The 23,755-nt window shown below is 41.6% G+C and overlaps 1 long non-coding RNA gene across 2 annotated transcripts; it reads right to left on the bottom strand.

The window, feature by feature from the left end:
• Positions 1-5,778: 5,778 nt before the first annotated feature.
• Positions 5,779-23,214, bottom strand: LOC309519174. Of its 2 annotated transcripts, none has more exons than XR_014213720.1 (2): positions 22,999-23,214; positions 5,779-7,065 (listed from the first exon to the last, which is right to left on the bottom strand). It is a non-coding gene; the product is annotated as an uncharacterized lncRNA (long non-coding RNA). The 2 variants fall into 2 exon arrangements; XR_014213721.1 differs by having other exon boundaries at positions 5,779-6,252.
• Positions 23,215-23,755: the final 541 nt, after the last annotated feature.

The raw sequence follows: 23,755 nt of genomic DNA, 5'->3' as shown, positions 1-23,755 counted from the left end.
CTCCCCCACAATTTGAACATACTGTTCCTCAGTGGCTGCATGGAACCACTTTTCAGCAGAGGCAAGATTGCAATTACAGATGAGGGTAGCACAGTGTCAGCTATCTTAACAGATCCAGTGTTGAAGTTGTAGTAAAGCCCACATTACACAGCCGAAAGACTTAACAGGCTGTAAAAAGAGGTGCATTGTCTATAAAGATTTAGGATTATGGACTGGAGCTTTCCTAAGTGTATTTCAGGATAAAATAAGTGGCTATTAATTATGGCAGTCTGTGTACATTATCTAGTGAGGATGTTCCTAAAACTACACCTATCAAAACTGGAAGGAGATGATAAGAGCTAGAGTGTTCAACTGATGCCCTGTGCTCTTAAACACTTCTCTTAAGACACTGGGAACTGCCCACCATTGCAAAAATGATGCTGACTTGAGTGGACCATCAGTTTGAGTGAATTGGCTCATTAAATACCTACAAAGCTTCTATGGCTGTCATGTTAGTTCTGCCAATGGCTTATAAAAGGGCTTGTAAAATATGAGCTCCATTCCTGTCTGTTCTGTAAGCTATCCATAGTGCACGTCTTACCAAACAACAGGCAATAAAGTTTTGGAACCAAGTTTAGGTTATTTAACTTACCGTATTTTTTGCTCTATAAGACTCACTTTTTCCCTCCTAAAAAGTAAGGGGAAATGTGTGTGCGTCTTATGGAGCGAATGGAGGCTGCGAAGCTATCCCAGAAGCCAGAACAGGAAGAGGGATCACTGCTTTCACTGGGCAGCAATCCCTCTTGCTGTTCTGGCTTCTGAGATTCAGAATATTTTCTTTCTTGTTTTTCTCCTCCAAAAACTAGGTGCATCTTATGGTCTGGTGCGTCTTATAGAGCGAAAAATACGGTAGATCAATTCACATAGGTAGTAGCTGATGCAGAGGGGTATGGTAATTGGATTTTGAAGATGAAAGCAGTGTACTGGTATGAAGAGAGGTAGTAAAAAAAAAAGGTGTATATTAATGAAGATAAAGGGGGAAGAGCCTTCCCCCTAACTGCTCTTTAATAATGCTTTGATGTAGACGAGGGATTATAATGTAAGGCCAGCAATTCTTGAATATCAGTTTGTGTCTGGATAGCAAACCACCCCAAACAGCTCCATTAGTTTCCATGAGACCTGTGCTTGTTTTCTTTTCCAGCCTTTTCTCCCTATGAATTCATTTATAATTTAATGCATAATATGCATGTCTAGAAGCCCCTCTGAACCCACAGGTAAATCGAATGCAATAGATCAGTGGTTCTTAATTGGTGATCCACGGACCTTAGGGGCTCTGTGTAACCCACCCAGGGGTCCATGGCACATATCTGTCAATTCTCTGGGACATCCCATTTTTGGAGCCATGCTATAGCCCATGTGTAGGCAAACTAAGGCCTGGGGGCTGGATCTGGCCCAATTGCTTTCTAAATCTGGCTCGCGGACGGTCCGGGAATCAGTGTGTTTTTACATGAGTAGAATGTGTCCTTTTATTTAAAATGCATCTCTGGGTTATTTGTGGGGCATAGGAATTTGTTCATCCCCCCCCCCAATATATAGTCTGCCCCCCCCCACAAGGTTTGAGGGACAGTGGACCGGCCCCCTGCTGAAAAAGTTTGCTGACCCCTGCTATAGCCTCTCAAAAGTAGGGGGCCCATGGTTTGGCCTTTGAAAAAACAGGGGGTCCTCAGTACTTAGGTAATTGGGAACCACTGCTTTAGATAGCTCCCCTCCCTTCCAAACTGTGAAAAGTCCCCGAAACACACTGTTTGCAATGTGTTTTATGACACTACGACTTTCTGTTCCAGTTTATTTCAGCTCAGCTCAGTGAAACTAAAAATACACATTGAATTGAGTTTAGAACAGTCTGACTGACCAGAGGATAATCCCTTCTACACGTTTTGCTATATATTATTCTTCTGAAAAGGATTAGTTGGGATGTTTCTCATAGCATGAGAAGATGAGGTGGTATTTGCCATCAATCAATAGCATTTTGCGGTGAAGTTGCCATTTTTTATTTTAAGAGAAGTGTTTTTAGAAAGTTTAGATAAATGTTCTACGCAGGAGGGTTTAAAAACCAAAATGCCACAGGTGAGGAACAGAATACAGTAATCTAATAACATCAATTTTAGCAACCTACATAAAGCTCCCAAACACTGATTACAAAATGAGAAATTACATGATTGAATTATGCACTTGATGTAATTGGGGAACAGAGGCTGTTTCCAGTCCATGAAGGCTTGACTTTGATTCTAATGCAATGCATGTATGGCAGTAGCTTCATTGTTCTGCTTAGAAACGTTCAAATGACCAAAGTTTTATGTGAAAACTTGTATGCATGAGGCAGTATTCCATTTCCAGTGGGGCTTTTATAATGGTAGACATGCCCGGTTAGAAGGTTATTGCCTTGGATCCAGACAAGCTTGCGGAAACAGTGCCCCTGGGACTCTCCCATTGGAAGAAAGGAAAAAAGGCAATCTTTTCCTCCAGTTGCTGCTCTGGAACAGTTTGTGTGTTGGCGTGGGGAAGCTGCAGGGGAAATATTGCCTCCCCCTTTCCTCCAGTGGGATGTCTAGATGTCTTCCCATCTCTTCTGAGAATGGAAGCAGGGCTTTCTATCTGTGGAAGGGGATCAGACTTGATAGCTCAGCTGGTTAGTGTATGGTGCTGATAATGCCAAGGTTGCAGGTTCTAATTCCCATATGGGATAATAGCATATTCCTGCATTTTGGGAACTCCCTTCCAACTCTCTGATTTTATTATTCTATAAAACTCTGAACGCAACCATTATGTTTATGGTTCTGTACCATCTACTTTTCTGTATTCTTTATGCTTTGTGAAAGCTCCTGCACAATAGTGATACATTTATTGTTCAGGAATTATTATTTTTTAAATAAGACAAAAGTCAAACTGGATCAGGCCAAAGGCCAACTTCCTGTTACCATAATGGCCAAGCTTGAAAGCAGGACCTGGGTGTCTTTTCCAAAGAACGGAGCACCAGCAGTTGTGGCAGTGAGGATTATTTACTAGTATTAGAGCCAAGGAATAAAGTGCTGTAAATCAGAAGTGTATGAAATTCAAGGCTTTCTTGCATTATAAAGATCTTATTTTCAAATCTATTTTATTACCCATGGTACTTAGTGATAGAATTCTGCCTTCAGACATGCTGTTAACCAATGCCATAGGCTTAATATATGGGTGTCTTTTTCAAACAAAATCCATCTTAGCTTCTGAACATGTCCATCCTCTCTAATTCTCTAATAGCCTTTTACTGTACAGCTATCCAGATTAACTCAAATACATGATATCTTCAGACCCCATTATGTTTAATTGTATCCGATATGCATTCATCTATTGAAATGCAAGGTACAATGCTACATCCCTGCAAGAAAAGGCTAAGAGCCTAGAGAACAGATGAATTTCAAATTCTAATGGATGCAAATTGATTTAGATGTCACTACAAAGATACTCAAGGCTAATAAAAAAATTACAGAGGATTGGAGAATGACATCCTTGTATATTTTTAAAATGCTGATTTTTTTTTCTTGCGCAAAATCTGGAATGCCAGTTATATCCTTTGCCAGAGGGAAGTCAATGCAATTGGTGGCATGACTTTTACAGTTTTTGCAAAAAGCTATTTATCATTAAAATGACTTGCTGCCACTTTTCCTTTTCACTTACACTTGTAGTATATTTATTTATTAAATTTGTATATCACCCTTCCTCCGAAGATAGGGCTGCCATACATCAATCAACAACTTTTGGGGTGTCCTGGTTTTTACTTTTTGAAATATGGCAAGCACATCCAAAGGCGATTCACAACCTGAAAATACATACATAATAAAAACAAGAACAAAAATAAGCCAATAACCCTCCCCCCAAACACATTTAAAATGACATGAATGTTAATCACCCCAAGCCAAAGGCCTGGTAAAAGAGAAATGTTTTCACCTGGCGCCTTAAGATATGTAACGAAGGAACCTGGCAAACTTTCCACATATAGGGAGCCACCACAAAAAAGGCTCTTTCTTGGGTTGCCACCCTCCTGAATTCTTGTGGAGGAGGCACATGAAGAAGCATCTTAGGTAATAATTGCAGGCTTCAGTTCTGATTTACTCTTTTTCTTATTTTCTAACCCATGCTTTAAGGACGTTTGCTGCTCCTTAAACACATACATTCAAGAACATTGGCTGTTTTGTTGGGCTTAAGAAAAGAAAGAAAAAGAAAGAATCCAAGCCATTTTTTAAGGTAACTTGAAAAACTGCTTTTAAGACATTATGGAGAAGTTGCTTCATGATTTCACAAGGACTTGCCAATCTTCAAATTACTCTTCACCTGCAAACACCAAGAATTAGTTCTCCCTCTAAGAGAATAGATATTATAGTGCCTCTGGTGTACCAGATATATGGTGATGCGGATATGCTTGATTAAGGCTCAGAAACCAAAGGTGGAGAGGGAGTATTTATGGGGGCAGTCATCCTTCACCCCACTTTTGCCATCTAATTCCCAATTAGGTTTCCAGGTAGTAATTTTTATAGAAAGCCATCTCTAAGTTCTGCCTGACAGTAGTATTTATTCTTTGTAGGTAGGTGTCATGGGTGCCTAAGGCTCACTTTGCCCATCATAGTAAACCATAGTTTGAAACAAAACATGGAGACCCTTTCCTGACTCCTGCTGCACTCCAGACAAAACTAGAAGAAGAAGAAGAAGAGTTTGGATTTGATATCGCGCCTTTCACTCACCTTCAGGAGTCTCAAAGCGGCTAACATTCTCCTTTCCCTTCCTCCCCCACAACAAACACTCTGTGAGGTGAGTGGGGCTGAGAGACTTCAAAGAAGTGTGACTGGCCCAAGGTCACCCAGCAGCTGCATGTGGAGGAGCGGAGACGCGAACCCGGTTCCCCAGATTACAAGACTACCGCTCTTAACCACTATACCACACTAGCTAGAATCATGTCATCTGAATTTAGGCTAGTGGTCTGTTTACCCAATACAAACTATGGGCGGTGAGCCAAGAACAAATCTTGGTTACTACTGCTCAGGATTTGTTTGGGAGAAGCAAACAAAAAGCCTGTGTTCAAATTATTCAAGAAACCAAATTATGGCTTGCTTTGAATGTGGTGTGGCAGCAGGAGTGCAGGAGAAGGGATGTGCAAACATGAACTAGCACTCAGCAGCGGAGCAAGCCAATTGGGTGCCTGGGGCCAGCTGCCCACCTGTCGGGGCGGGACCAGCCATCCATGGGGCAAGGCCAGCCAGGGGCAGGGCTAGCTGGGGCAGGACGCTCCACGGGGCCTCCAGAGTCTGCCTACCTCCTCCCACTCAGCAGCCCTACAGCTGAGGGGGAGGCAGCGGGCAAACTGTTTGGGGCAGCGCGGATCCTGTGAGCACTCAAGCCACGCGTCACTCCCAGGAGAGATGCGTGGCTCAGCCGCGCTGCAGGCCCCGTAGTGAGTACCGCCTGGCATTTTGTCATCCACCTCAGTGGTAACACCTAGGGTGGACCACTCCCACTGCCCCCTTCCTCTGCCCCTGCTAGCACTCTGCTTGTTCATATTAAAACCTAGCTTGGTTTTAAACTATGGTTTGGTGTGATTATTTAATGTGTCATTAAAACAGTGAGAAAAGTTCAGTCATAATATTTTAAGTATTAGCACATTAGCACTTTTTTTTTAAAAAAAACCCCTTCTTCCCTTCTGAAATTCATCTTCTGTCATAGCTTTGAACCTATTCCTTCTAGCCTGAATTAGGGAACAGGGGACGCTTTTACTGCTTCAATTATACAAATTTTATTTTCAAGCAACAGCTGTGTGAAATCATCTAGAGAGAGATTGCTTTGACTTGGAAATAACACCGTTTACATTATTACAGAAGAAATATTCTAGAAAGCCCTTTACAAAAATAAAAGAAATGCAATGCAACGTAAAATATTTAAAATCTCTGTAGGGCATGCACGGCAACTTTGATGCAGTTTCATGTTAATTGGAAATAGCCTCTCAAAATCCTCCACCCTTTTAGCGGATGCCAAAATGGTTGGGTGGAACCATTTCAATGAATATTCTCCAGGAGGAAGAAGAATTCTCGAAGATTTCCTTGACGGGCAGGGCTTATCATTCGCGGCGGCAGCAACACACCTTTCCTTGCTGTTCTCTCAGTTCATCTGATTTCTGTCATTCTATGGCATTCTGTTTGTATGTAGTGTTAATACATAGAAGATAGAAGTTGAAGTGGTGAAAACCTAGACACCAATCTTCTTACAAATACACAAATGAGTCGGGATACAAATCTTCTGAGTTTGCATCAAGAATAAGGATATTTCGGGGCTCCTCCTGAACAGCAGGAGCTGCCTTATACTGCCTCAGTCCTCCCTGCTTCTCCTAGTGGAACCTTCTACTCAGTCAGGAACCTTCTGTAGATGAAAGTAGCCCACCTATGCACAGAAGGCAAAGTCTGGTTCTAACCCATAGTGCTCTTTGCTTCTCACAATTGGTACACATCCTTGGGATCTTTTGCTTCTTTTGCTGCTCCAGTTTCACCATCAAGCTTTCATTTTCTCCTGCCACTAGGTATTCATGCGGAAAGTTTATTGAGTATGTAAGTGTCACTTTTAACTAAGTCGGTGCTGTGGCCACAGCAGACCCAGGGGATTGAACTGCTATGTGTAAAAATGCCTGTATAATCTCCTTTTCACAGGAGTTACAGATTCTCTTCAAGGACATTAAGCATTTAAGTGAAACCATGCAACGCTTGGCACATACACTTTAGTAATCTTCTGTTATATGATAGATGACTCCAGTAATGTCAGGTCACTGAACTTTATATAGCGTATGCACATTTGCGATTAAAATAAGTAAGTAATCACTGTGGATATGGAATTATCCACGGGCAAGGATAATTTCTTGCATGGGAGAAGCAGGCCTACTGAGTGCTGCAACAGGCATTAATGGGGATGTAATTCTGTTAGTTCTTTGCTGTGTGAATTAATTTGGCAAGAAGACTTGGGAAGAAAACACTCACCTTGTGTAAAGAAGAGCTCCAATTTGACAAGGCCCTGCAATAAATATTTAGTACACATAATCCACTGTGTCTCATTCCTTTTGCTTTAATTGGCGGCAAGAAATATGTTGCTTGTTGTGGTTTATTGCTGCTGTGATATTTTACTATGTCGCTTCTTACTGCTTAACTGTCTTCATTTTAGTAATAAGAGATGCAATTCAGCCAAGGTTAAGCACTTCAGTGGGAGAAATCCAAGCATGCACCTTACTTTTCCTTTGCAACCAGGGAGATCTAAGAACACTTAACTGTGACCTGATTATTCCAAGATTGTGACACTACCTGGCCCAACGATGGATAGGGGAGAAATTTGAGTCAGTTCTCTTTTAGAAATGACCTTTACTGAATTTGTACTTTTTGAATCAGTAAGCAAACTGAAACCCAGCCATTCTTTGAAATGCACAGTTTTCTGAATTTTGCAATGCATTTCTGCAGCCAAGTAACAAGAAACTTAGTTGGTCTCTAAGGTGCTACTGGAAGGAATTTTTTTATTTTGTTTCGACTACGGCAGACCAAGACTGCTACCTACCTGTAACTATCAGTGTGTATATCAGTGAAAATAGCGCATACAATAATGCACAATGTATCATATTATATCTGTATATCATCTAGTGATATCTTATGTGAAAGTGTAGTTTATAAATATTTGAATACATAAGTAAAGGCTATTAGGGGAAATTGTTTTGCAAAAAATATCTTTATTAGGAAAAACTGCATACAAAAATATGTATGCTGGAATAAATTCACACTAATATACTGCTGAATTTTCATGAGGACTTTTTAAAAAATGCAAACTGATATAGAAATGTGGAAAACCAAATATTTATTACTATTATTACTATTATTTATTGAATTTATACACCACCCTATACCCAGAGGTCTCAGGGCGGTTCACAAAAAAGATCAACATAAAAAAACCACAATATATATAATCAAAATAAAAACTACCCAATAACACCCTCCCAAAAAAGAACCACATTTTAAAAGGTTATAGGACATCAATCAGATCAACCAAAGATTGTGTTGAATATAAGTTTGGGAAAAGGAGAAGCAGAAGCAGAAATTGATTGATTTGCCCTTCCCTATGCCCCTGCCTTGATGTTCTAGAGAAGCATTGGAATAGACCTTGAAGCAAATACTTAAATGGTCTGCAACAGAATAACAGATTACACAAACTCTCTCCACACTAAAGCCATTTTGTGTTGCTGAGGTATGGCTATGGCATACGAGCTGCAGTTCCACACAGGATTTAACTCTGGCTCCATACAACATTTAGTATATACCCATTTTAATTGCATTATGCAAGAGTAACCAAGGTGGTGTCTTCCTGATGTTGATGGGCCAGTTTCCAACAGTCCCAGCCCCCAGAACCAATAGCCAGGGATGGTGGGAGCTGCAATGCTTGTCCTCACAGCAGTGGCAAGGTGTACCACCAACCTTGCTCTTGAATTAATCCTTTCCCGAAATGGTTTCACACACCTTTTACTGGATTGCCTTTCAATTATCACAACTTTTATTTATATATTTTATTTTAAAAAACTACACATTTCTGTGCGGATTGTTAAGGATTTCCCCTTTAACATCTACACAGGAACAGTCTGGTACAGACTTAGTCCCATCCCTGTCTAGAACTGAGATGGACCAGATTTCAACAGGTCCGTCCATCCCTATTTGAGAGGTGTGGTTCAGGCAACTTCAGACAGTAAATCTGCAAAGTTCAAATTCCCTGCAGCTTGTCAGCTCTGGGGTCAGTTGTATGGCATGTCACAGAAAGAAAGGCAGCCATAAATGCTTTGCAGCATGTCAGCTCTTAAAAGATATGAGCTATAACATTTCTGTGCTGCTGAAAGCTTGGGGAAATAATAAAAATATAAAGATTTAATCTTAAAATATATTTGCCAAGCAGACAGATCTTCCTACTTGCAATGCCAACTCCAGACTGAGAGCCTGATGTCTTACTATTGTTGGAAGCAGTTTTTGTGTGTGTGCCAGCTGGAGAGAGACAGAGAACTAGAGCCACCTGCCCTGATCTTCTTATTACTATTCGGAGGGGACAGCTTTGAAAAATGTCCTGAGGTTGGGGCAGAGCTTCTAGATATTTAAAATAAAATAATAATATAGGACCATCATAATAATCATAATTGAAACCAGAATAAGATAAACTGGTATGTTTAGAGCAGGATTGGCCCTCTAGATAATGTTGGTCTACAGTTCTTACTGAGATGCGGTTGGCGCTGTGGTCTAAACCACTGAGCCTCTAAAGCTTGCTGATCAGAGGGTTGGCGTTTCGAATCCGTGTGATGGGGTGAGCTCCTGTTGCTCTGCCCCAGCTTCTGCCAACCTAGCAGTTCAAAAGCACGTCAGTGCAAGTGGATAACTAGGTACCGCTGTGGCAGGAAGGTAAACAACGTTTCTGTGCACCCTGGCTTCTGTCCCGGTGTCCCGTTGCACCAAAAGCGGTTTAGTCATGCTGGCCACATGACCTGGAAAGCTGTCTGTGGACAAACGCTGGCTCCCTCGGCCTGAAAATGAGATGAGCGCAGCAACCTCATAGTCGCCTTTGACTGGACTTAACCGTCCAGGGGTCCTTTACCCTTTTTTTTTTACTTTACACTTCTTATCACCCCTAACCAATGGCCTTGCTGGTTGAAGCTAATGGGATTTATGAGCCAACAATAGATAGAGATCTCCATATGAGCTACCCTTCATTTCAGAGGCTATTTAAAATAAGTTTTATTTATTAGAATGATTTATATCCCAACTTCCAGCTTACCAGAAGAGCACTCAAAGTGGCTAACAACAGCCAAAGAATCAGGGATTTTTTTCTGCCCGAACTCACTGGAACTCAGTTATGGAACCTCTCTCTTATAATGCCATTGGCATTATAAGATTACAAGGGAGCAGATCATGGTGAGTTCCAGCACCTCTTTTTCTAGAAAAATAGCACTGTAAAGAAAGAAAAGCTCACATGAAGAAAATTATCTAGACTTGGCAGTGAAGGTAAGGAGAGAGAGAGAGAGAGAGAGAGAGAGAGAGAGAGAGAGAGAGGAGATCATTTGAGGAACTTCCATAACTGGGGTACAGCTTCAGAAAGGCATTTCATATGCCTTGACTAAATATGGGCTAACTTGACAATTTTGATTTCTCTCAGTTTCTCATTTTTCAAATTCAGTTTTCCAAAGCTTTTATGAAAATTCATTTGTATTTTAGTGTGAATTTACCCTAATATACACATTGTATGCATTTTTACTGAATACAAACAATTTCCCCTAATGTAATGCATTTTAATATGTTATTTTCATGAATATCTGCACCCTAAAATATGCAGGGTCTCTCTCTGTGTTACACATTGCTTGTCTTGAGAACTGCACTGCAAAATTCTGAGAAGTTGCAGCTATAAGACATTTCCATACTTAGGCTGCATTCAGATGACCCTTCCACCCATCTTCTCAATGTTTCCTTACCTGTCAATTTTTGCATTTTATATGACTTTTCACATGACATGAAAGCCATTCTGGAAATCTAATGGAATCTAGCAGACGTTTAGTGCTCATGTTTTTCCATAAAAGAATCCATTTGCGTTAACTGTGGAAATCATGGAAGTTCTGGGTTGCAATTTCTCCACAATTTTCATGATCATGCCACCACTAACATGATGAAATTTGGGGTAGTTTTTGTCCACTGTTTAAAATTTAGTACGGCATAGTGGTTATAGCAATCAAAATGCCATAGTTCCATCAGGACAGAAGCACTAACATTTATAACTAATGCAATAACACCGCCCCTCGTCTGAATGCAGCCTCAGAAAGAGATCCAGAATATCTAAAGAATATGCAGTACAATCCTATTCAGGAATGTGCCATACTATTTTCCTTAGGACTTACTCCCTAGTAAAAGTATTTCAGATTTCAGCCAAAAGATGCTTTGGCGGTTGACTGACTCCAGCTATTAGGAATAAGCAGGGCCCCTATCCATCTTGGTTCTACCATTGCTTCACAGCACACTGGGGGAGGGATCACTTTGTGGTAGTCCAATCACCCGTGTCTCATTTTGTAAATGTTGCTGAAACTTATTGGCTCAAGGCCTCCTTCCTTCTCCCCCCTTTCCCCTTTTCTCTTATTCCCTCCTGTTTGAAAACTGGAGGCTTGCCCAGCGCTTGCAGGCCCTTTGAACAATTCCATAAATCACGAGGAGATGCTTCACGGCCTGGGGCAGCATTTGCAGCATGGTTAATTCAATATTCGAAACCAGTTCTACATCACGGAAAATTCAATCTATCCATTCCTTGCAGCTTGCAAGTAAAACATGGTGTGGGGGCATCACTAGAATTTTATTCAAGGGACATATTCCCATTAACATTTTCCCACAGAGGAAGAAAGAATTTGGCTTGAATGCTGCTCATCTTCATTAAGTAATAAAAGGCGTGGGGGGAATAAAACAAAGCCCACAAAAGAATATATCAGATGCCTAATATCCACCTGTAATTCAAACAATGAAATCTGGCAGGGTTGGGGATTAATAATAATAATAATAATGTGTGTTAATTTGGAACGCCATTACAGTGGTACCTCGGGATGTGAACGGGATCCGTTTCGGAACCCCGTTCGCATCCAGAAGCAAACATTACTAGTGACAGCACATCTGCGCATACGCGCATTGCTTTTCGCTGCTTCTGTGCATGCAAGTGATATCATTTTGAGCATCTGCGCATGTGTGAGTGGCGAAACCCAAAAGTAATGCGCTCCGTTACTTCCAGGTTGCTGCAGAGCGCAACTCGAACGCGCTCAACATGAAGCATATTCAACCCGAGGTATGACTGTATTTTTTGTCCTGTGAAACCTTCTGGGGAGAAACACTTCAGGTTTTGATAGACCTCAGGTCAATCACATCCGTCTAATTCAAGAGTGAGGAACCTATGGAACTCTAGATATGTTTGGACTGCAACTCCCATCATGGCTGACTGTGCTGGCTGGGATCGATGGGAGGTGTAGTTCAGCAACATCTTTAAAGCCCCACAATGGCTACTCCTGACGCAAGACATCAATTTGCTGTTCAGCTTCATCATCAGCTTGATGTCTGTGTTCTACGAAAATGTATTATTTTCTCCCTACATTCATAGATACGTCCAATGAAATACATCAGCAGTTCTAGTTATGTGTATTAGCTCCTTTGGGATCAATATGGCAGCAACACTCTGAACTTCCAAAGTATTATACATTTGTCAAAGCTGCAGCACTCAGGCTTTGCAAAGTATATTCTTCTTGACCATATTCAACTGCGAATTTGTTTTAATAGCTGTATGGTTTAGCTGAGCAATTTTCATTATTTTACAGAAATGCTGAGCACAGCAAACAGTTTCCTAGTCTATCATTTGATCATTATTTACTCAAGGTAGTACTTTTTTCAGGATTAATGTCACTGCCAATTGCAGAAATAATAGATTGTCCTCAAAATGAGCAAGTGGGCTACATATTCATCTCATGAAGAGGAACAGAGGAATCTCATAGAAGTTAGCAAATGGGATGGATTACATTGATTTATTGATAATTCATGGGTGCAATCTTAGCTTCTGAAGCAGGCAGCAGTGCTAATACCAAGCACCCTATCTGGTTAAATGAGCATGTGCTTTTTGTGAAATATATACTCCATGTTTGAAAGGCACAGTGTCCTGCATTTCCAAAAGACTTCCAATTCCCCCTCCACACAGCATACACAGGTGGAAAATGTGGTAGAGGTGGTGGTGGAGGAGGCGGCGGAGGAGAGGGCCTTCATCAACAGTACAGTCTCTCTCTACTTTTTCCTCCAAACAGCAAGGGACACTAAACTCTCATTAACCAACAACTATGTAATGCCCACTCACTAAAAGGGGGGGGGGGGACACAATGACAGCAGAAAACAGTGCACACAGGTGCTCTGACACTGATCAGGGCTTGAAGTTTGCTAGATGAAGGTAAGCAAGAAGCAACCTGGTAAAAGCCCCAACGGTATGGATTTTGGATCTCTTTTTTCGTGGACAGGGCGAAGTTAGCTTTCTCTCACACACCAAACTAATTGTGAGAGGCAGAGCTCTTTGGATTTGGCATGCCACGTTTGAGCCAAAGGCAAGTTTCTGCAATGGTCTCAGAATTGAAAAGGAGAGGGTGCAATGTTATCACATCCTTTGCTCCCAAACCCATTGTGGGGACCTAGCGGGGGTGGGGTGGGTGGGTCTGAAAGTGTTGTTCTCTGGGTATGGCACTGGCTTCCCTTGCCAGTTAGGTACCATTGACCCTTTGGTGTTCATTCGTTTAAAAGGGATTGTGAAGGGTTATTGTTTTATCCTTCTGAAACCCTGTTTATACAGTGCCTTCCTGTCAAAAACAGGTGATGTTGAAATTGTGTTATGAGGAACTTTCTTCAGGTGTTATATTTTTGAGGGGGCAAATGTGTTCCTTCCCTTACTACTAGCTCGTCTCCAGTCACCCTCTCAGAGTTGGAGGGCAGACATCTTATGTAAACATGTGAAGTGGGGACCACTGGGGATGAGAACACTGGCTCCTTTCCATCATTATTTGTATCCCCTTCTCTGAGTTGGAGGGTGAACTTCTGAAGCAGGAAGCCTCATAGGTTTTCTAAAATGTGCTGGGAGCCTCCATGAGTATTAGAGGATCTCATCTTCAGAAGTTTGCCTTCCAATTTTTGGAGGACAACTGAATCAGAAATGGAGGTCTAAATTTGCATGGTCACCCAGCTGCTGTCCTCACATGTTTACTTAACATGAACACCTGAAGATAGTTTGGGAATTCCTGGAAATCTTGCATTTCCCCACGCTGTAGCATTTTTTAAGCACATGAATAAAGTTGGGAGACAATTTCTTTTTGTAATATGGGCTTTTCTCTTATTATGAAGTTGTCAAATCCATATGTAACCCATGCTGATGAAGGGCACATGGACAGCAGGCTTGCTATCAGTAGTTACGGTAGTTTCCTATAAAACCTGTTTCCTATAAAACAGGAAAACTGGTTGTTGGCAAATAGGAGATAGTGCCAACATTTTCTTTTGGGTTTGTTGAACCATTAACAGTTGTGAAGAAGATTGATTATTTCTAGCTTGCTAGTGCATTTGGAGTATTTTTATGCTACACTAAGTGGGTGTTGCTTGATACCAAATTGCATTTGAAATATTATAGCAACACCTTACTCAGAAATCAATCTGATTTCTGTCAGATTGTTGTGGGTGTTCCCCCACCACAGAACATTTTATTTTATTCCCTGATGTAAAAACTCTGTGGCATGTTATGTTTCTGAGGGGATTTATTGTGTGGTGCTCTGCAAATTGTATCTCTATGAGGGGAATGGAGAATGATGGGAGTTAAAGTTCAGTAACATCTGGAGGGCCCAGTTTTAGCAACTGTGGTAGTTAGAGGGTTCAACTAGATGCAAACTCAGGTTCATAATCATCACTTGGCCTGGAAGCTGAACTTGGGTGCCTAGGCCAACCCACTTTGCAGATGTTTTTGGAGAATAAAATGGGAGGGACAACATATAATACATTTGATTCATGTTCCCAAAGACACATGATTTTTCCTTGCCATTGTTCAAGGGTGGTACTGAATAACTCCTTTTGCATTGTAGTATAGACAATATACTACAATATACTATAGTGTTCTTGAAGCTACTAACATGAGTTTGACCAAACTGCGGGAGGCAGTGGAAGACAGGAGGGCCTGGCGTGCTCTGATCTATAGGGTCATGAAGAGTCAGACACGACTAAACGACTAAACAACAACAACAACATAGACAATATAAATAATTCAAATCATGATAAGGTCCCCCTTTTTTGTAATAGTAACAACTAAATAGTACCATTTTCTTTCTGACTTGCCTGCTGGGAAAATTAGAAGGTATTCCTATGAATTATGTGCTTTACATTTGCTGACCACTTTCATACATGGGTGAAGAAGGCTGGCTCCAAACTGTGCTTAACTGTCACCTCTCTCAGTCATTATATACATTAGTAACATCCCTTATCTGATGTGACATCACATTACTCACTTGGTAATACAGAAATATCAGGAAAGCATGAAGAGAGGCAGCATAAAGAGCAGGTCACACTTTAGTATGCCCGGACAGGTTGTTGTCTTATTTGTATGTCCTAAAGATGTGCCTGCAATGATGGGGCTGTCAAACACATCTGCTAATACATCTTCCCTCCTTTGATGCTTGATGTACAATGAAATAATGGTGCTAACACCTAGAATGTGAGGTGTGCAAGTGCCTTAAGTCTTCCTGTGTGACATGGACCCAGCTTCCACATGCAGTGCCATCTTGAAATGGCACAAGCCTGACACAAATCCATGTTTGATTGGCACATGTGCACACAACAGTTTCTGTTGCTGGTGTATATTACACAAACTGAGTTCTCTGTAATCAAAACAGATGATAAGAGACAAAGAGTGTTGCTTGTATCAAAGCTAGTTGTATGCTGTTGTTGTTTAGCTATTGTTGGCAGACCAGAAACAGAACAACTCCCTTACATTTGAAGAAAATCGGCCCTGTATAAGAGTATGTGCAGATATGACAAATGAATATTTTGGGTTCTTTCTGCATCCATAATTCTACAGAGATTGATTTCTTGCACAAATGTGGGAGATAAGACTTCCCATTAAGTCCACTATCTCACTCCAAATTGTCTTAGGAAAAGTCCCCAATGCAGACCAAAGGGATACTGTTTAAAGACTAAGGACCTTTGTTCAATTCACAGTGGCTACATCTTGGATAGGAAAAACCTGTTTTATCCTTTAGACCAGACTTTCTCAACCTTGGATCCCCAGATGTTCTTGAACTACAACTCCTATCATCCCTGACCACTAGCCAGGCTGGCTAGGAATGATAGGAGTTGCAACATCTTGTGACCCAAGGTTGAAAACAGACAGACCATTGGCCCACCTGTCTCAGAATGGTTTACTACACAGATTGACAGTGACTCTCTAGACAGCTGTCAAAAGAAGAGGCGCAAAACCATTATAGGCTGAGTTTCACATTACAACTGGTTTGCTATCTGGCACTGACTTAAGAGTCTAAGATTGCCTCTCACCCATTTGAGTGTGCCATACTGGATTAAGTATTGCACCGGAACTGGAGAGACATGAACTATTTAGCTGTGGAACTCACCTAATGATCTTGGGCACTAAGAGCTTGGGCCTAATCTACCTCACAAGCTGTTGTGAGACTAAAGTTGAATAATCCTCACAAAGACCTGGAATTCCTTAGAGAAAAGGAAAAATATAAATTAATCTAATAAATAAACAAGGCAAGGTTTGAAACAACAGAAAATAAGAAAAAATATATAGTAGTAGCTCTGTTTAGTTAAAATACAATAGAAATCTCTGAAAACTATAAGCGTTGAGAAAGCTGTGTGCCCATCACTCCTGTTGTGTCACCAGCTGTTTAAAGGTTTATGAAAATGTGTTGTTGCCCTCTCTGCCTTGATTCTTGTTATTTCTGTGTAAATGACTTCACCCAATTAAAATCTAATGTTCTGATTTTACTACCTGATGGCTCCTTGCTGTTAATGCTTAAGCAGCTACTGCAGCCTCTGGAAAATTATAACTGTTCAAAGGCATCAAAGTGTGATGCTTCGTTCAAATGAATGGAGCAAGATAAAGTGCTTTCTCAATGGTTATGAAGAGAACATGTAGAGTTTTCCCATAAGTACTTTGAAGCACCCAAGAAATAAATGTACCAATGATGTCATTGACCCTGTGATACTCCAGAATGCCCAGATCATGTGTAGTGAGGCCTAGTGCGGCTTGCAGGACATTAATTGCTTTTGCTTATTATCGGTACATCTTAGGTGTGATCTGTATCTATCTGTGATAAGGTAAAGGTGACATTTTTGTATTTGAACTGAAAACCTAAGTGTGAAATCCCTAATAACGCAGCCAAGGCTGGCCCAATACATTTTGCCACCTGAAATGAAGGACGAGATGGTGTGTCCTCCCTTCATCACATAAAGAATAAGAGTGGCTTGGCAGTTGAATGTTATATCAACACTGGTGATGGCATAACACCCTCTACCACACCTGAGGCAACAGGCCAGATTAGGTCATATGTCAGCAACGGAAGGGAATGGAGGAACAGCTGGAGGCTGCTGCTGACCCCCAGCACCTACTGTTTCACTCTGTCTAATGGTAGGGCTGGCTCTGAACACAGTCCCTCCAAGTGTCACTATTTTCCAGGGACAGTCTTAAATTTACAGAAGCCCTCCTGGTTTCTGATTTGATCCTGGAATGTCTCGCTTTTCCTTAGGTCCCTATTTTCATCGGATAAATGTTGGAGGGTATGTGAACACAACACAAAAAAGCACTCATAGGGAATAAACTGTATGTATAGGAAATAAAGCATGTATATGAATCACGCTTTACCTTCCCGCGGGTGGCGCTGTGGGTATAAACTGTATGTATAGGAAATAAAGCATGTATATGAATCACGCTTTACCTTCCCGTGGGTGGCGCTGTGGGTAAAACCTCAGTGCCTAGGACTTGCTGATCGCAAGGTCAGTGGTTCGAATCCACGTGGCGGGGTGAGCTCCCGTCGTTCGGTCCCAGCTCCTGCCCACCTAGCAGTTCGAAAGCACCCCTAAGTGCAAGTAGATAAATAGGTACCGCTGTGTGTGGTGCCGGCTCGCCAGATGCCGCTTAGTCACGCTGGCCACGTGACCCGGAAGTGTCTCCGGACAGCGCTGGCTCCTGGCTTCTTGAGCGAGATGAGCGCGCAACCCTAGAGTCGGACACGACTGGCCCGTACGGGCAGGGGTACATTTACCTTTTTATGAACCTGAAAATCCAGCTTTGAAGTAACAGAAGGGGATGGGATAGAGAGGAGTGGAGGGACACGCAGGAGTATAATACATAAACAGATTTACCCCTCCCTTGACAGGTCTACACTTTTTGTCCACATTTTGCGTAGATCTACATGTGTTTCTAGTATAATCCTTCTGGGTGATTAGTTTAAAAGGCCATTAAATTAGGTCAAGTCATTCGAGAGAGTGCTGTACGAAGCAGCTAATTTATTATATCAGCTCTATAAAGCCCGCTTCAAGGATGTGAAAGTATCATTACTCTTAATGACGAAGCAATGGCTTTGGATGAGATGATGAAGTCAAGGATGTTTTGTGTCTTTCCTTGCCCTCTTTAATCTTATGGGGCCAATTCGTGCAAAAGACAAATTGGTGTCTGGGTCGGTTTCCCTGGCCCTGGATTGCTGCATTTTCATGGCAGGCAGGGTTCCATTGCAGGAAAAGATTGTAAGAAGGCTCACCACGACAAACTCACTTTGGAAAAGTTTACAGTAAAATTATTGTGGAACCCACAAAATAAGAAACAGCTGCAATTCAACTCCAGCCCAAAGCAGACAGGCAAATATTCAGTAGTCATAAATATCCTGTGGTGGGTGGAAATGAAAAACAACATTAAACAACATTAAAACATTATTTTGAAATGATAATTAGTGAAAATTAGCTTGTAAGAACAGAAGAAAACCCCTGCTGGATCATAAAGGCCCATCTAGTCCAGGCATCCTGTTCTCACAGTGGCCAACAAGATGCCTATGGGAAGCCCACAACAGGACCTGAGTACAATGATGCTCTTCCCACCTGTAATTTCCAGCAACATGCTGCCTCCAAACCCGCTAAAAGAAAAAAGAAAGCAACCACAGTTTGTTTGCAGATTTCAGCAGATCATACATTACTGCCTCTTCCCTACTTTCTAACATCTTGCAAAAGCACAGGAAGATATGTGCATGGCTGCTGCAGCCAAGGCTGCTCACTCAGGAAACAGAAAGTGGAGCCAGCTTGGTGCTGATTCCCTGAAAAGCCTGTTAACAAACACAAGACTAACCTTGGAACCCCTGAGGAAGGATGACACATAATTTTGTTTTATTAGCACCTGGGAAGAACTAAGCAGATTTGGCCCATGAAGTTAAGTGGTGGTGCCATCTTGATAATGGTGGATGTGAGCATTTGGAGCCGAAATCCTACCAAAGATTTTGGGACTTGCTACCATTAAAACATTTGAATTATGGTGCTGGAGGAGACTCTTGAGAGTCCCATGGACTGCAAGAAGATCAAACCTATCCATGAGTTTGACCAAACTGCCGGAGGCAGTGGAAGACAGGAGTGCCTGGTGTGCTCTGGTCCATGGGGTCACGAAGAGTCGGACACGACTAAACGACAAAACTACAACAACCATTGAAACAAGCCTTGATTGAGAAAAGATCCGTGGACACTTATAGCTGGCTTCGCTCTTGTCTATTTATGGGTGATAACTTATAGCAGCTTCTGCAAAGCAATTGCTGTTTCTGGTTTATTTCTGTATGGTGATGTTTTTCATTCTGTATAGAGCGAGCTACGTTTCTGTGAGTAAAGCAGATGCTGTTTTCACTTAAGCCAGGGATGGGGAACTTTTGGCTTTCCCGTTGTTGTTGAACTACAACCACCATCAACCACAGCAAGCATGGCCAATGGCCAGGGATGGTGGGAGTGGCAGTTCAGCAATATCTGGAGGTCAAAAGGTTCCTCACACCTGATTTAAGCCATGAATATTGGCAGGGAACACTGCTCAGCAACATTTGCAAGTCTTCGTGCTATTTTTAATAATTAGGCTGCAACCATACATATGCTTAGATGGGAGTAGGTTATTCTGAACTTATTTATGCTCAAATGTGGAGAAGCCCTTACTGTGAAAAATGGCTTCTGTATATTTATGCTCCCTAGCAAAATCGGAGCGGGTGGCTCTTTGCAGCTAGGAAACTTCCTTGGAGACAATGCCTCAATTGTTTTCTTCTCCCAAATTGCCTTATCTGGTGGCTGGATTTATTTTCTGTGTCTCCTAAACTGAACTTGCTCCCCAGCTTTCTGCAGGGATGAATTTTGCTGCTGACAAGTGAGTTGCAAGTTTTCTGGATGGCCATATAGATAAAAGAGTTTAAAGAATGGCATATTAGGTATTTGATGTATGTGGGCTATAATTAATATGTCATCCGTTGTTTCCCTGGTAGGCATTTATCCTTGGAAATTACCATTAGGTAAAACCAATCCTTTTGTATAAACTGACCATGTCTTCTGAAAATGGTTAAGCTTTCATGGTATTATGAATCATCTGCTCATAATTTTAAAAATTCAACGGTATTGTTACAAATGGAGATTGAAGTCTATATTATTCTCCTCAGCTCTTTATTCATTTGCAAATCCAAGTCTCTCTCTTTTTTGCCCCTGTGTAGCTTGATGGCTTATCATAGCCATATGTTAGGAAGCTGTAATGCAGTAGTGATATGAGACCTTTATTTTCTGAAGCTTGAGACCTTTTTTTATTAAAGCCACTGAATAAAGCGAAGTAACATTCAAAACACGGCATATTTGGGAGATTCCTTCCCCTGCAGCCTCAGAATAATGCAAGCACATATTTCCTTCACAATGCAGGCAGAGATGGTAGCTTTGATTCACCCTGTATGCAAGATTCAAACAAGAAGAACCTTGGTGAGTGACTTTCATAGATTGTTCACCTTGAAAGAAGAGCCAAGAGAAGCCCTTCTGCTCCATCCCACTGCTGTTGGACAGTATTCGGTAATCTAAAGCCTCCAGGACCCAAGTCCCTTTCCATGGGATTTATCCAGTCCTACCCACTTAGGGCAAACCAATTAAAATTAATGTATTTAATTAAGTTAGTCAGGTCCATTAATCTTAATAGGTCCCATGGCTCTTTTACCTCAGAGGAGGAAGACCTCCCTTCCTCCACCCAACTGTTTTCCTCCCAGTGTCCCTTACTCAGCATGAGGGCAGATTCTGATGCTGCCAGGAGTATAGCATTGGTATAGCATGGCCAGGAGTAGGCATTGGTAAGTGAGTGGGTACTGGGCAGGTTTTGGCACTGAGGTCCACCTGAAAGTGCACTGAGTCCCACTGGTGGTCCCCAGCCCACTGTTTTGTTTTGTCCCCCCCCCTGCAATTTCTGGAGAATTTGGGAAATTGGATGCCAGATTCCAGCTGATTTCCATGGGAGGCTTTCACTTCTATCCCTGGATAATATCTCTCTCTCTCTCTCTCTCTCTCTCTCTCTCTCTCTCTCTCTCTCACAGAGTTGTGAACTATTCATACAATGAGGTGGTTACCATTCCATTCCCCCTCCAGCTAGCTTTCAGGCTTTCCCCCAATAGTCAAGTGAGCATTTATTTAAACATTTATTTACCACCCTCCATCAAAAGATGCTAGGATGGTGTACAAAAATGTGCATAAAATACGCACAACCTAAAGCTACTGTTTAAAACCAGCAAGTAAACATAGCAAAATACAAGAAGGCAAAACAGAAACAGAAGGAAACACCGTTTAAGAAATGCATTTACAATCCAAATGCAAATAGGAGGGGCTTTGCAGGTGCCACGAAGCTTGTAATGTCAGCGCTGAAGGAGGGCATTCCAAAGTCTAGTTGGCACCATGGGAAACACCCTCTCCTTGTGTATCTTTACTAAAGCAGTACTTGGAGCAGGGACTCTCCAGGAGTTCTTAATGCCAGGGTAGGCAGGGGTCTGTTGACACTGGGCATGTACAGTCCTCATTTGGCTGTTTTGGAGGGTATCACCCCCAGGGTTTTTCTCTGCCCCTGAAGATTTATTGTATTGTCTTCAAACCTTCTAGTTTGCTCATACCTCCCTCTTGCGGCTGTGGCCATTTTTGCAACAGCAGTCAAAAGAATTGAATCATCATTACCACGGTGCTTTAGTATAAGGCTGCCCGCTTGCTGATTTCCTAGATTAAGTGGTTGTTTATATTCTCAGTATGGCTATCTTGATTTCATTTCAAGGCATTAAGCTCTTTTGTTCATGGTCCCCCACCACCCTGAGCTGCAGCAAATTACTCAGCAATAAAACTGAACTAAGAAATTAGTGGAACCAATATAGTCCAGCTAGAGCTGATACCCATGAATACTGGTGCAGCAGGGACAGTTTACAAATCCCTAAGGAGGCATGTTTGGCTCCAACATTACAAGCTTTTCCACACCAGATGAAGACTTTTCAATTTGCAAAGGCATTTAAGCATTTTAGATATAGGTATTTAAGATATTCAATTATTTTTTATTTTTCCGATGCAGCTTTTTTGTTTGCTTTTGTTTTACAGGGCTTTTATTTGCTTGCCTGTTATTGTATTTTATTACATTTCTTTGTTGGTTTTCAAACTGCATTTCCATGTTGGGCATGGATTACTGTTTATTCACACTTTTGGACACCCTCCCTGGCATCTTTTGTGAACCGGCAGTTAAGAAATACTTTAAATCAATCATAGAATGATAAAATTGTAGAGCTGGAAGAGACCCCAAGAGTCTTATACTCCAACCCAGTACAATGCATTAGCAAAAGCATCCATGACAGATGGCCATCCAACTTTTGCTTACAAACCTCCGTGGAAAGAGAGTCCAATCCAGCCAAAGACATAGTGAATGTGGATTAAATGTCTTTGGCTGCATTGAGACAGCACTTTATACCATTTCCCCCATATTTGCTTACCTGATAAATTTATGTGCTTTTTGTGACCTTTCACACACTATAAAAGCCACTTCTGGAAATCTAGTGGATTCTAACAGAAATTTAGTGTCCATTTCTGTGTTAATTGTTTTCATTAAAGCTACATTTGCAACCCTGCTAGAAAACGGTGGTAATTTTGCATTGTAATTTCCCCATGATTTCCATGGATCACACCATGTGATGAAAGTTGTGTGTGTGTGTAATCAGACTTCTATAGCTGATGCATTAAATTATTAAAATACACAGAATATATACACCTATATACCTGCATAGCAGTGCTGTTTTTCTAGAAAAATAGGTGCAGGAACTCACCATGAATGCCTCTCTCTTTATCTTAGAATGGCAATGGCACCCACCTGAGAGATGCTGGAACTCACCTGAGAGGTGCCAGAACTGAGTTCCGGAGAGTTCCCCCTGAAAAAGCCCTGCTGTATAGTTATGGATCCGCGTATGCTACTCATCTCCTGTTCCTTCTAGTAAATGCAGATTGTAACATATTTTGAACCAAGTTTAGTCGAGATTGTGGGGATGCATGACTATGCGTCTCATGTCAGCTGCTTAGATCTTCTTCCAGTGGTTACAGCCAAGAGATCATCTGACTAATTTGTTATGAGTGGCTGCGCACACCATTCAGCCTGTTCTGAGGAGCGTGTTTGGTGGGGGTGCACAACAGCAGCTTGTGGTAAATGAATCAGTGAAAAGGACAATCACTTCCATTGGCTTTCGGTGAGCCATTGTGTGAATAAGTCCCTCCCACCCCTTGTCTATCACTTTGTGTTCCTCTGGAGTTTCTTGATGGATTGAGTTTGTTGACAACATTTAGTTATCAAGTCTCAATCTTGCCCTTTGCAATCTTGCTCAAGAAAACCAAATGTGGAAATATTTCCACCTTTTGTGTAGTGCCCTTGAGCTGCGCTGGGAAGCATAAGTAACTCCATCCAGTTAGAGCGGCACATCAAAAGCTAGAGAGAAAATCTTCATCCTATAACCGGCTTGTGTGCCCTGAGATTGCTGTAGGTTTGTAGGATCAGGCCTGCTATTTCTATGATGAGAATATAATGTCACAAATGTTAAGAAATTAGGAGTCCTGCTTCTCCGCTTTCCATGTCTTAAATGCTTTGGCCCGAGATCAAA

Source organism: Podarcis vaucheri (genome assembly GCF_965113315.1).
Source record: "Podarcis vaucheri genome assembly, chromosome: 1".
Classification (NCBI taxonomy): Eukaryota; Metazoa; Chordata; class Lepidosauria; order Squamata; family Lacertidae; genus Podarcis; species Podarcis vaucheri.
Note: the sequence above shows the minus strand (reverse complement) of the source record. Positions and strands in the feature narration are given on the sequence as shown.